At 39.2% G+C, this 14,103-nt stretch overlaps 1 pseudogene across 1 annotated transcript; it reads right to left on the bottom strand.

Moving 5' to 3' along the window:
- Positions 1 to 4,146: 4,146 nt before the first annotated feature.
- LOC308263519 (diphthamide biosynthesis protein 3-like) lies at positions 4,147 to 4,481 on the bottom strand (annotated as a pseudogene). Its single transcript has one exon. The product of its transcript is annotated as a diphthamide biosynthesis protein 3-like (transcript).
- Positions 4,482 to 14,103: the final 9,622 nt, after the last annotated feature.

Here is a 14,103-nt window from a genome sequence, read left to right as displayed (position 1 = left end):
GGGAGGCTGAAACAGGAGAATTACATTACAGGTTCAAGGCCAGCCTCAGAAACTTAGGAAGACCCTATTTTAAAACAGGGATGAGGGTATAGCTCAGACACACACACACACACACACACACACACACACACACACACACACACAAAATCACCATTTGAATTCCTACCTCAAAATAACTTGAAAAATAAGAGACTAATAAACTCAAAACAGAGGAAATTAAAAAATAGAGGCAAATAAAATTGAAAATACAAAACACATTACTAAAGAGACAATGACATGAAAAATTGATCTTTCTTTAAAAAGCTAATAAAATTGATGGACTTTTACCTAGAATGACAAAAATAGAATACAAGTCAACAGGGATGAAACCTATTTCATAAATGCTATCATTTTATTATATCATGCCATAATTTATTATATCATTTCAAATACTGAAACCATCAAAAAAGATAAAAAGAGAGTACTACATACAACTTTATGCTTATAAGTTTGACAACTTAGAAAAAGAGACTAATTTCCTTGGGATTGCAAATTAGTGCAACCACTTTGGAAAACAGTACGGAGGATCCTCAGAAGAATGGGAACAAATTTACCATTTGATCCAGCAATACCACTTCTGGGTATCTACCCCCCCCAAAAAAAAGGAAACCAAACTACCAAACTAATACACACATTATCTATGTTCATAGTTGCACAATTCACAATTGCCAAACTATGGAACCAGCCAAGATGCCCATCAACAGATGAATAGATTACAAAACTGTGGGATATGTACACAATGGAATTTTACTCAGCCATTAAAAAAAACACAATTACATCATTTTCAGGGAAATGGATGGAACTGGAGGACATTATGCTAAGTGAGATTAGTCAGTCACAAATAATAAGAAATCGGATGCTTCCCATAATATGCAAAAGCTAGGGAGAAATGGGAACAGGAGGAACTCTAGATGAAAAAGGAGAAACTATAGATGAGCAAATAAGGCGACCTAACTGAGGGGATGGAAAGGGAAGAGGAAAATTCCCTAATATACATGATGTACATTAACAAACATATCAATCACTAAGCCAAACATGAGAAGGGGGGAAGGAGTGGGGCAGGAATTGGGTAAGGGCTAACTGGGTGATGTGTACATGTATGCCTCTACCATATTGTACTCCATCCATTAAGATGTATGACTACAATGCACCAATAAAATTTGTTTTAAAAGATGTCTTTCCTTGTTTGAAATTCATCACAGCAGAGAAAGTTGACACATTCATACTACCTCTAAAATCACTGAGAGCATGGGGCAGTTCCCTTCTTTTTGCAGCTCACTGCCACCAGTTACAGATACCCTGCTCTGTTCATCTGACAAGTCACTGCTTTAAAAAGCAGTGTGGAAAGCTGGGTGTGGTGGCGCACACCTGTAATCCCAGCACTTGGAAGGCTGAGACAGGAGGATCACGCAGGTTCGAAGCCAGACTCAGCTACTTAGTGAGGCTCTCAGCAACTTAGTGAGACCCTGTTTCCAAATAAAATATAAAATAGGTCTGGGAGTATAGCCCGGAGGTAGAAAGCCTCTGGGTTCCACCCCCAGTACCACAAATAAATAAATAAATAAATAAATAAATAAATAAATAATAAAAATAATAAAAAGCAGTGTGGAAAGCTGGATGTGGTGGCGCACACTTGTAATCCCAGCATTTGGGAGGCTGAGATAGGAGGATCGCGGTTCTCAGCCACTTCAACTACTTAGTGAGGCCCTTTGCAACTCAGTGAGTCCCTGTTCAAAATAAAAAATAAAAATCAGGGCTGAGGGTGTAGCTCGGAGATCGAACACCCATTGGTTCCATCCCCAGTACTGAAGAAAGAAAGAAAAAAAAAAAGCAGTGTGGATAACTTCTGGTGTGTCAACATTCCAAACAGCAGTGAGATTTTTCATCACATCAAGAATATGCCACATAATGTAGCAAGTACTTCTGGCATACAATTTTTTATTTATTATGTCTCAACCTAGTGGCTGCATATAGCCATGTTGCTGCCAGGTTAAAAAAAAAAAAAAGTTCACTTAAAACTCCAGTGGGGCGCCAACACCATGGCTTGGAGGCCCGCAGCCTCCTCTCCTTTTCTGTGACAACCAGAGGCTCAGGAGGAGAGGCCAGAGGGAGGAAGTGAGGAAGGGTCGGTGAAAGGAGCCTTCCGAGGGGCTGCAGCAGCGCCGCCCGCCTCGCCCTCGAAGTGCTCCACTGGGCAGCTAGCATGGCCGCAGCCACGTGACCCGGGCTTTCCTCTCACTCTAGCTCGCAGCCTCTGCCCTTCGCCTTCCTCCTTTTCTCCCTTGCGGCCTCCAGTACTGCCTTCCTCCCTCAGAAAAAGTGTCCAAACAGATTCTGAGAATCTTGAAAACATCTAGAGAAAATGACTTACTGGTTTCATAGGAACGCTTTAAAAGCTACCGCTCCTGTCTCTTTTAACTACTATGGTGTGGTTGCTGGCCCTTCTGCCTCAAAAATGTTCAATGACTTGAGATCATCCAGAGCACGACTCCTTGAATTGTTTACTGATTTGAGCTGTAATCCCGAAATGATGAAGAATGCAGCAGATTTGTATTTTTCACTTTTACAAGGTTTCATAAATTCCCTGAATGAATCTACCCAGGAAAGCAAGTTACAATATATTCAGAATTTCAAGTGGACCAATCAACTTAAAGGTCACCTTAGATGGCTGAAATTTTCCTGATGACAGCCCTTTCCTATGGCACAAAAGCTAAACCAATTGGGGACCCATAGTGGTTGCTTGGTTACAAAGCAACCAATCCATGTAATGGTGGGAAGGACGGTCTTCTTAGGGGATAAAAGCTTAGTTCTTGGGGGGCAAAGCACTCTTCCTCTGTGGCCACTGTGTTGGTGTACATGGAGAGCCCAAGTTCGGAGTTTGAATAAACCCCTCCTGCCTTTTTGCATCGGAAAAAAAATTAAAATTCCAATGCGTGTGTACAGCACTGTGTGTGTGGGGGGGGGTACTGGGGTAGAACCCAGGGGCTTTCTACCGCTGGGCTATACTCCCAGACCTTTTTTATATTTTATTTGGAAACAGGGTCTCACTAAGTTGCAGAGGGCCTCGCTAAGTAGCTGAGGCTGGCTTTGAACCCATGCGATCCTCCTGTCTCAGCCTCCCAAGCACAGGGATTACAAGCGTGAGCCACCATGCCTGGCTTGTACAGCACATTTATAAATCAGTGTAGAACATTCACTTTCAAAAAGCAGGAGCCATACCCAAAACAACTGCCAGATATCAGACCATTTTCAAAATGCCTATTTATATATATATATATATATATATATATATATATATATATATAATATGTGTGTATGTATGTATGTATATATATATACACATACATACACACACACACACACACACACACACACACACACACACACACTTGGTGAGGGAACTGGAAGTATAATACCAACAAAGCAATTTTTCTGAAGTTTAGAACAATAAAACTGATGTCAAATTTCAAAGAAAGGGCTAATTTTAATCATCTTAATATCTAAGTAAAAACATAAATTTTTTCATTAAAACTCAGCGACTGAGGTAAATGATGCTGCTATCAAATACTGAATTAGAGCCAGGCATGGTGGTGCATGCTTGTAATACCAGCACTTGGGAGGCTGAGACAGGAGGATCGCACAGGTTCAAAGCCAGCCTCTGCCACTTAGTGAGGCTCTCAGCAACTTAGTGAGACCCTGTTTCTAAATAAAAATATAAATAGGTCTGGGAGTATAGCCCGGAGGTGGAAAGCCTCTGGGTTCCACCCCCAGTACCACCACCAAAAAAAAAAAAAAAAAAACTGAATTAGGTTTAAGATATAAAAGTGAACTAAGGGGAAGAAAGCACTGATTTAAAATGATCTTTCCATATAATTATGGATACTTTCAATTCAAAGTTCTAAGGATGAAATCCAAGGCATAAGATATTGGGGAATGACATCTGTATTTGAAGATAAACTTAGTAGTTGAAAAGATCCACAGAAAAGATCTAACAGAATGGCAAACCATAAAACAGCTGTTCCTGTGAAGAAGCCATCAACTGTGTATTTGATATTTCCATCTAGGCTCATTCTCAGCTCTCCAGGATTTGGATTCCTGAAGGCTTCTTTAGCATTTAACTAATTCTTTGTTGGTTGAAGGGGCTGGGATTGTTTCTCCACACATAAGTTGATCTTTGTCATAAATCACTTTTATACTGAGAGAGCAGCTAGGAGATGTTGCTACATCTCCGAGTTCTCCTTGGTGATGGAGAAGTTATCCCCACACTGGCAAGGGTAGAAACATGTCTCTGAGTCCTTGTCATATTGGAAGTCCTTGATCTCCACTTCATTGTGAAACACTGCCGTGATTACAGATGCTGGAGCCCTCGCTGTCCCACAACACAGGGCTCTGTGGGTCTCTAACTCAGCTATTCTACTCCTGAGTTCATTATTCATATTCATCTTTTCTTATCTGGATTTTATCATCAAAGAGATTTTGTAAAAGAAATCCTCATAGCTGGGCATGGTGGCTCACGCTTGTAATCCCCGTGCTTGGGAGGCAGAGACAGGAGGATCGCGCAGGTTCAAAGTCAGCCACGCTGGTTTAAGAGACCCTATTTCCAAAAATATATATATATATAAAAATGGGTCTGGGAGTGTAGCCCGGGGGTAGAAGGGCTTCCAGGAACCCCAGTAACACCAAAAAAGAAAGAAGAAAGAAGAAAGAGAAAGAAAGAAAGAAAGAAAGAAAGAAAGAAAGAAAGAAAGAAAGAAAGAAAGAAAAGAAATTCTCATAAAGGCAATGCTGCTTGAGTTTGTTCATGTTTATAAAAGTTGTCAGTAACCCTAGAATTTCAACCACATCTTGTATATTTTTCTTTAGAGTATTGTAGCAATTGTTTGATTATCCTTTGATGTTGAATGTTACTGTGAAAAAACATCACAGTCTATGGAGTTTTTTTTTTTTTAATCTCTCTTCTTTGTAGATAAACGTTTCTTAAAGTATGGTCCCTGAGCCGGGCGTGGTGGTGCACACTTGTAATCCCCACGCTTGGGAGGCGGAGACAGGAGGATCGCGCTGGTTCGAAGCCAGCCTTGCTGGCTTAAGAGACCCTGTTTCTAAATAAAAATATAAAATAGGTCTGGGAGTGAAGTCCAAAGGTAGAAGGGTTTCCAGGAACCCCAATACCACCAAAAAAAAAAAAAAAAGTATGATCCCTGGATCAGCTGCATCAGTATTACCTGGGAATTTGTTAAAATGCAATTTCCTAAATCTGACTTTATAGCTATTGAATCAAGAATTTGAAGTATAAAGCTCAGTAATCTGGTTTAACAAACCCATCCAGGTACTTCTCCTGCACACTAAATGTAATAACTCATTAAATATTTACTTTTTATCTGAATGCTTGAATATGTTTCACCCTGAGATTTTATTACCTAATCCATAATAGAATAGATTGCCGGGCGTGGTGGCGCACCCTTGTAATCCCAGCATTCAGGAGGCTGAGACCAGAGGATCATTGGTTCTCGGCCAGCCTCAGCTACTTAGTGAGGTCCTTTGCAATTCAGTGAGACCCGGTTTCAAAATAAAGAATAAAAAATAGGACAGGGGGTGTAGCTCGGAGGTTGAATGCCCCTGGGTTCCATCCCCAGACCCTCAGTGTTCACTCTGGTTGGTCAAAGATGTGAAACAAAAAATAAATCACTTGGTTCTTAAGACTGGATGGCCATTTACTTGGGAAACAGTTTGAAATTATGCCTGTTGTTTCAGATGTATTACTAATGCCTCATTTCACTCTCAAAACTGCCCTAGCTTGGGCTGTAGGCTATCTGGTCACCCTGCTTATGACCAGTGAGTCAAATGGTTTTCAAAATATCTATGGCTTAGGGCCAAGCGTAGAGTTCAATGGTATAGGGCTTGCCTAACCTACACGACACCCTGGGTTTAATCTCCAGCACTGAAAAACAAAGCAATGACTGATCAAGATGCAGAACCCCAGATAGGAGGATCAGGACAGGATTCCATAGGGTTTGGAAGCAAAATCATGCCTGTTTTGAATAAGTAGTTGTCTTTATTTTGAGAGATTACTCTTGACTTGCTATTGGGCCACAGTAGAGTCTGGTCACCTACTTGACTGTTGGACACCAGCTGCTTCATTGATCTACCACCAAGCCACAGAGTCCTGCCTACTTTTAATACTCCTTCATCAAGTGGTATACTATATTTGATATTGGGCTTGAGCAGGCACTAAAAGTAAGCTTGAAAAGTAGAAGGACATCTCCCAGTGTTTCTACTTCTACCACATTGCCATCTGTCCTAATCTATGCTTAAGTCACTAGAAAATTTCCTATGACCAATTTTATGTTAAAAAGTATGAGCCTAGTCAGGTGTGGGGCGCGCGCTTGTAATCCCCATACTTGGGAGGCTGAAAAAGGAGGATCACATGGGTTCTAAGCCAGCCTCAGCTATTTAGTGAGGTTCTCAGCAACTTAATGAGATCCTGTTTCCAAATAAAATATAAAAAATAGGTCTGGGAGTATAGCCCAGAGGTAGAAAGCCTCTGGGTTCTTCTCCAGTACAACAAAAACACTATATATATATGCATGCATATATATAGGCATATATATAGGCATATATATAGGCATATATATAGGCATATATGTGTGTGTGTGTGTATATGTGTGTGTGTGTGTGTGTGTGTGTGTGTGTGTGTGTGTACATGCCTAGTTTATACTGTGTGTGGAGGCTGGAGATGGACTTTGGCAATGCCACAGCTCCATCAGGGGATGGGCCTGCAGTAAAAGAATAGGAAATTTCTTTCAGTGAGTGAAACGTTAAGTAGAATATCTCATGGCCCATTTTGATGATAGGGAACATGATCTGAGAAATATAAGCTCTATAGCAATGCATAATTATGAATTAATGATTTTGTAGGATGGTCCAGGAGTGTAGTAAGATATGAGGACCAATATGCCAGGTGTGGTGGCGCACGCTTGTAATCCCCGCGCTTGGGAGGTGGAGACAGGAGGATCGCGCAGGTTGGAAGCCAGCCTCACTGGCTTAAGAGACCCTGTTTCCAAATAAAAATATAAAATAGGTCTGGGAGTATAGCCCGGAAACCCCAGTACCACCAAAAAAAAAAAAAAAAAATATATATATATATATATATATATATATATATATATATATATATACCAATAACAACTTAGAGAATCTTGTCCTCTCTGGAGAAAGGGTATATAAAGAGATATCTCAGAGTGAAAAAAAATGTGATATTTGTTTCCCAAATGGATTTTATTTAAAAATTATTGGTACATTTTAATTATACATGATAGTGAGATTCATACATTCATACGTGCATATAACATTATTTGGTCTGTTTCCTTCTCCAAGGCTCTCCTTTTCCTCCCCTTCTCCCTCCTCCCTTCACTTCTACTATTCTCCTTTTCTCTGTCCTAATTTTATGAGATCTATATTCTACTCTTTCTTTTCTAGCCTCCCCATAGGAACCTTGGTTTTCTGAGACTGACTGATCTCACTCAGCACAATGTTCTTGATTCATTCATTTTTCTGTGAATTAATTTTGTTCTTCTTTATGGCCAACTAAACTCAATGTGTATATATGCCACTTTCACTTTTTAAAATTTATTAATTTATAGACAGCTCCTAGCTGGGTTCCATAACTTGGCTACCATGGATGATGCTGCTATAAACATGGGTATAAATGTATCGCTATAGTATTCTGACTTTAATTCCTTTGGAAAGATCCTGAGGAGTAGTATAGCTTGGGTTATATGGTGGTTCCATTCCTAGTCTTTTGAAGAAACCTCCATATTGATCCTTAAATGGTTGTACTAATTTATAATATCACGTATTCACAGTGTATAAGTGTTTCTTTTCCCCCACATTCTTGCCAGAATTTATTATTGTTTGTATTCTTGATGACTGTTGTTTTAACTAAAGTGAGATGGAATCTCAGTGTCATTTTTATTTGTATTTCCTGATATTTATTAAAACAGAAAGATTTTATTCAGGACTATTACAAAAGCATCAAGATTATCACAGTAGAGGTGAGAGATGGGGTTTTAAATACAATGACAAAAGCTAGGGATTTATAGCCAGCAAGCAGAGTGAGGGGAATCTGAATGGAAAACTACTAAAAAGACACCGTATGGGGGATTCTGGCTTAAAAAAAAATTCTTGCTGAAGGCAGGGTGTTCAAGGGTAGGGAATTCTTTCTAAAGAGATTTAGCAGAATTCTTGGTAAAATTGGGCTTGGGCTACTGAAGAAAGAGACTCAAAGATAAAACCTTGTCAGAAAGAGGGCTCAGAGCCTATGCAGAGCTTGTCAAGGAGAGTTGGCCAGATTGGCAGTATGTTGCCATTAACATTTCTGCCTTCTTTTTTGTAAGTATCAGTTAAAATTAATTTAATTAAAAATAAAGTCTCTTCTTATTCTTAACAATTCTTTCTTTTTAATTTTTAAAAACTTTTATTGGTGCATTGTAATCATACATCTTAATGAAGTACAAGAGGCATACATGCACACATCACTCATTTAGCCCTTCCCCAATTTGCACCCTATTCCCTCCCCCTCCCTCCTCTCATGTTTGGCTTATTGGTTGACTTTGGTATGTTTGTGAATGTACATCATATACATTAGGGAATTTCCATCTCTCCCACCTCTCATCCCCTCAGTTAGGTCGCCTTATTTGCTTATCTATAGTGTCTCCTTCTTCATTTAGAGTTCCTCCTGTGATCCATTTTCTCACTAGCTCCCACATATTAGAGAGAGCATCCAATTTCTTATTTTTTGTGACTGATGAATCTTAGCGTAATGTTCTCCAGTTCCATCCATTTCCCTGAAAATGATGTGATTCTGTTGTTCTTTATGGCTGAGTATAATCCCATTGTGTATATATCCCATAGTTTTGTAATCCATTCATCTGCTGATGGATATCTTGGCAGGTTCCATAGTTTGGCTATGGTGAATTGTGCAGCTATGAACATAGATACACATGCATTAGTTTAGTAATTTGGTTTCCTTTCTTTTGGGTAGATACCCAGAAGTGGTATTGCTGGATCAAATGGTAGATTTGTTCCCATTCTTCTGAGGATTCTCCATACGGTTTTCCAAAGTGGTTGCACTAATTTGCAATCCCACCAACAATGTCTTAGAGTTCCCAATTCTCCACATCCTCGCCAGCATCTGTTGTTGTTTGTGTTTTGAATTATTGCCATTCTAGTAGGAGTTAGGTGAAATCTCAGGGTAGTAGTTCTCAGCAACAAAAACCATGCAGGAGAAATCACAATAACTGACTTTAAACTATTCTACAAAGCCATAGTAACAAAAACAGCATGGTACTGTCACAAAAACAGACAGACCAATGGAGAATAGAAGACTCAGAAACAAATCTGCACACTTATAGCCAATTGATTTTTTGACAAAGAGGCAAAAAACATACACTGGGTAAAAGCCTGTTCAACAAATGGTGTTGGCAAAATTGGTTAACTATATGCAGAAAAATGGAAATAAACCCCACTTTCTCACTCTGCACAAGAGTCAATTCAAGATAGATCAAAGACTTGGAAATTAGACCAGAGACTTTACAGCTCCTTGAAGAAGGCATAGGTCCAATACTGCAACACATAGGTACAGGTAAAAACTTTCTTAACAAGATCCCAAAGGCACAAGACACTAAAAGGCAAATCAATACATGGGATTGCATTAAATTGAAGAGTTTCTGTAAAGCAAAGGAAACTATTAAGAACCTCAACAGAGAGCCAACAGAATGGGAGAAATTTTTGCCAACTATTCCTTCAATAAAGGACTAATGTTTGGAATATACAGAGAACTCAAGAAACTCACTAAGAAAACAAATAACCCAAGCAAAAAAAGGGCAAGTGAACTAAATAGACACTTCACAAAAGAAGAAATTCAAATGGCTGATACGAAAAATGCTCAATGTCATTAGTAATCAGGGAGATGCAAATCTGCCTTTTTAAAAAAAAAAAAAAACATATTGTTTTGTACTTCTAAGCTTATGTTCCCTGGAATTTCCCCTGTGTTTTAATAGCTCAGCATTCAGACAATGATGAGTAAAAGATTTTCTTAAAGGACTTGAATAAGTAAATCTTCACTTTGCTGAATGGATCTTTTTGTGGATTTGCATATGCCTCTGAAGTTCAGGCAGTTTATAAATCTGTTAGGCTTTACTTCCTGTTTTCACTGCATCCTGAGGCCAGTCATTGCTGAAGAAGCAATAGGAGTCCCTGTTAGTGTCTCCTGAGCATGCATGCATATAGCCTGAACATAGGGATTGAACCCAGAGGCATTCTACCTTTGAGTTATATGCCCAGCTCAATTGTATTTCTTATTTGGAAACAGGGACTCACTAGATTGATGAGAGTCTCACTACTTGCTGACTTGGCTGAGTCTGTCCTTGAACCTGCAATCCTCCTGTCTCAGTCTCCCAAGTACTCAGGTTGCAGGAGTGTGCCAACATGCCTGGCTTGGTCCTGGCTTTTTGATAGAGTGATGAAAGCCAGAATATAAGCAATGAAAATAAATAATTACTAATATTTGATTATAGACCCACAAAATACACACAGCAAAAATATCCTGCAAAAATAAAGGAGAAATAAAGAATCTGTCAGACTAAAAAACTGAGGATACCTCCAAACAAATTTCCATAAGCAGAAATACTAACAAAAATTATTCAGGTAGAAGGAAAATGATCCCAGATAAGAGCCTGGAAATGCAAGAAGGAATCAAAGCCAACTGAAAGAAAAAAAAGGAAAACTATGGATAAATGTAAATAAATATTAAGGGTAGGCAACAATAATGTTTTGTCTCATGTAGTAATATATATCAGGGAGATGTGGTAGCACATTTTTGTAATCTCAGTACTTGAGAAGCTGAGACAGGAGGATTGCAGGTTTGAGGACAGCCTTGAACTGAGAAGCTCTCAGCAACTTAGAGTAATCCTGTTCAAAATAAAAAATAAAAAGAGTTAGCTGGGCGTGGTGGCGCACGCTTGTAATCCCAGCATCCAGGAGGCTAAGACCGGAGGGTCGCGGTTCACGAACAGCCTCAGCTACATAGTGAGGCCCTCTGCAACTCAGTGAGACCCAGTTTCAAAATAAAGAATAAAAAATAGGGCAGGGGGTGTAGCTCAGAGGTCAAATGCCCCTGGGTTCCATCCCCAGACTCACAAAAAATAAAAATTTAAAAAATTTTAAAAGTTTTAAAAAATAAATAAAAAGAGCTGGGGGTATAGCTCAGACATAGAATGCCCCTGGGTTTAATCCCTAGTAGCATGCATGCATGCACACATGCACACAGGACTAAAATGTATGAAAACAATAACAAAGTTAAATGGAATTATAATATTTCAATATCCAATCACTGGACATTGCTTGTATTTACATATTATGTATGTTTATGTAATATCTAATATATAAAGTAAGTCCAGGATGCATGTAATAATTCCAAGGGTAGTTACTAAATGAAAAATAAAAGTATAGATAGCAGAGGTAAGGAAAAAAAAGTCTCAAGAAATCAGAAAGACTCATTTACTGAGTGAGGCCCTTTGTAACTTAGTGAGACCCTGTTTCAAAATGAAGAATAAAAAATAGGGCTGGGAGTGTAGCTTGGAGGTACAATGTCCCTGGGTTCAATTCCTAGTACCACAAAAAAAAAAAGAAAAAAAATTAGAAAGAGAAAAGCAAATTAAACTCAAATTTAGAAGGAGGTAGAAAGGTAGAAGGAGGAAATTAAAAACATAATTCAAGATTTAGAAGATCCAGTATTGAAAACGATGCTAAGTCTTCCTAAATTAAGCTATAGATGCAGTGCAATCCTGACTGAGATCCAGACAGATCTGTGTGTATGTAGATATATGTAGGTATGCAAGTCGACAAGGGCCTAGCTAGATAGGCATGTAGGGGCCAGGTGAGATAGGGCGCTGTTGACCTTGTTAAGGAGTTAGAAGTTTATCCTTAAAGTAAATGGAGCATTCAGGGTTTTAAAAGCAATATGATTTGCATTTTAAAATAAATCATATCACTAACTATATAAAATAATTAAGCACAAACATTTTTCATAATAATCTAGAGACATAATGGTAGCTTTTACTGTCTTGTGGCAATAGGACAGGGGGGTAGAGGACAGATTTGAAATTCACTTCATCAGTAGAATTTACAAGACTTGTTAATAGACTGAATATGTGCAACTCGGTATAGGGCATAGTCATGGATAATGCTTATGTTCCTGATTTAGAAATTTAGAAAATAGATGGTGTTGAATTTTGAGCCATATAATCATAGTCTCGTGACTTTCTCCTGTAGTTCCATGTAGCCCTGAAGCAGAAAAAGAAAAAATATGTAGATTCTTGCAGTGGTAGAGATTGTCAGAAATGACAGAAAGTCAAGAAGGCCAATAATTCTGAGGTAGTAGTAAATGAACAGTTAAAATACTTGACCACGAGGTCCAGGCAGGATAGTTTCAGCAAACAACAAAAGACTAGCATGTAATTTTTTTTTTTTTTTTTTTTTTTTTTGGTGGTACTGGGGTTCCTGGAAGCCCTTCTACCTCCGGGCTACACTCCCAGACCTATTCTATACTTTTTTTTTGAAACAGGGTCTCTTAAGCCAGCGTAGCTGGCTTCGAACCTGCGCGATCCTCCCGTCTCCACCTCCCGAGCACGGGGATTACAAGCGTGTGCCACCATGCCCGGCAACTAGTGTGTAATTTGAGGGAACTGAGATGCATCCGTGGGAGGGTATGAGTAAGATGAACAATGAGTTCAAAGGAAAGGGGCAGAAAATGTTGTAAAAGAACAGAAGATAAGATTAAATATTTCAAAAATAGAGATTTTAAAGGTATATTTGAGGGCTATTTCACTTTGAGACTGATTTGCCCTGTGTAAAATGGAGGTCATTGGGATTTAAAAAAAGAGGCCATAGAATTGTGAGCCCTAGGTATTAATGGATTATGCCTGTGGATGAGAAAGATTCCAAAAGTGACTGCAGAAGATATGACATAAAAGGTTGTGAGCCAGATACTACAGTTAGGAAAACATAATCTCTTGAATAAAAATTTTGAAAACTGAAAAAGTTGAATTATTAATGGCATATTGATTGGTTCATTCATTTTTTTGTATATAGCACATATGGGACGTATTAGGTGTTCAAATATTTACTGATTGAACTGATTCCATTCACCTTTTCTCAGAAATTCATATTTATACTTACTATAAATTTACACTTGAGGCCGGGTGTGGTGGCGCACCCTTGTAATCCCCGTGCTTAGAGGCTGAGACAAGAGGATAGCACAGGTTTGAAGCCAGCCTCAGCTACTTAGTGAGGCTCTCAATAACTTAGTGAGACCCTGTTTCCAAATAAAATATAAAATAGGTCTGGGAGTATAGCCTGGAGGTAGAAAGCCCCTGCGTTCCACCCCGAGTACCACCAAAAAAAAAAAAAAAGAAAAAAAATTACACTTGCTAGACAACTATTTCAAGTTGAGTTATCAGGGGATGAAGAGGTGATGTGAGATCTAGTGACAAAAGCAGCTGGCCAAGATCAGAAGAAAGAACATCACAGTAAAGGCAAACACCCTGGCCAGAAACAATCATAGCTTGTTTTTTTTTTTCTTTTTTTCTTTCTTTTTTTTTTTTTTTGGTGGTACTGGGGTTCCTGGAAGCCCTCCTTCCTCCGGGCTACACTCCCAGACCTATTTTATATTTTTGAAACAGGGTCTCTTACGCCAGCACGGCTGGCTTCGAACCTGCGCGATCCTCCTGTCTCCGCCTCCCAAGCGCGGGGATTACAAGCGTGCGCCACCACGCCCGGCCAATCATAGCTTGTTTGAAAAGCAAAGATGGTGTGAGAGGTGTATTGAAGTGAGGCTCCACCTAACTCCAATTAGAATGATTATCAAAAATACAAACAATAAAGCTGGGTGTGGTGGCACATGCTTATAATCCCAGCACTCAAGAGACTGAGATAGGAGGATCACAGTTCCTGGACAGCCTCAGCTACTTAGTGAGGCCCTTTGCAACTCAGCGTGACCTTGTTTCA

The sequence above is a fragment of the Muscardinus avellanarius genome (assembly GCF_963383645.1).
Source record: "Muscardinus avellanarius genome assembly, chromosome: 5".
NCBI lineage: Eukaryota > Metazoa > Chordata > Mammalia > Rodentia > Gliridae > Muscardinus > Muscardinus avellanarius.
Note: the sequence above shows the minus strand (reverse complement) of the source record. Positions and strands in the feature narration are given on the sequence as shown.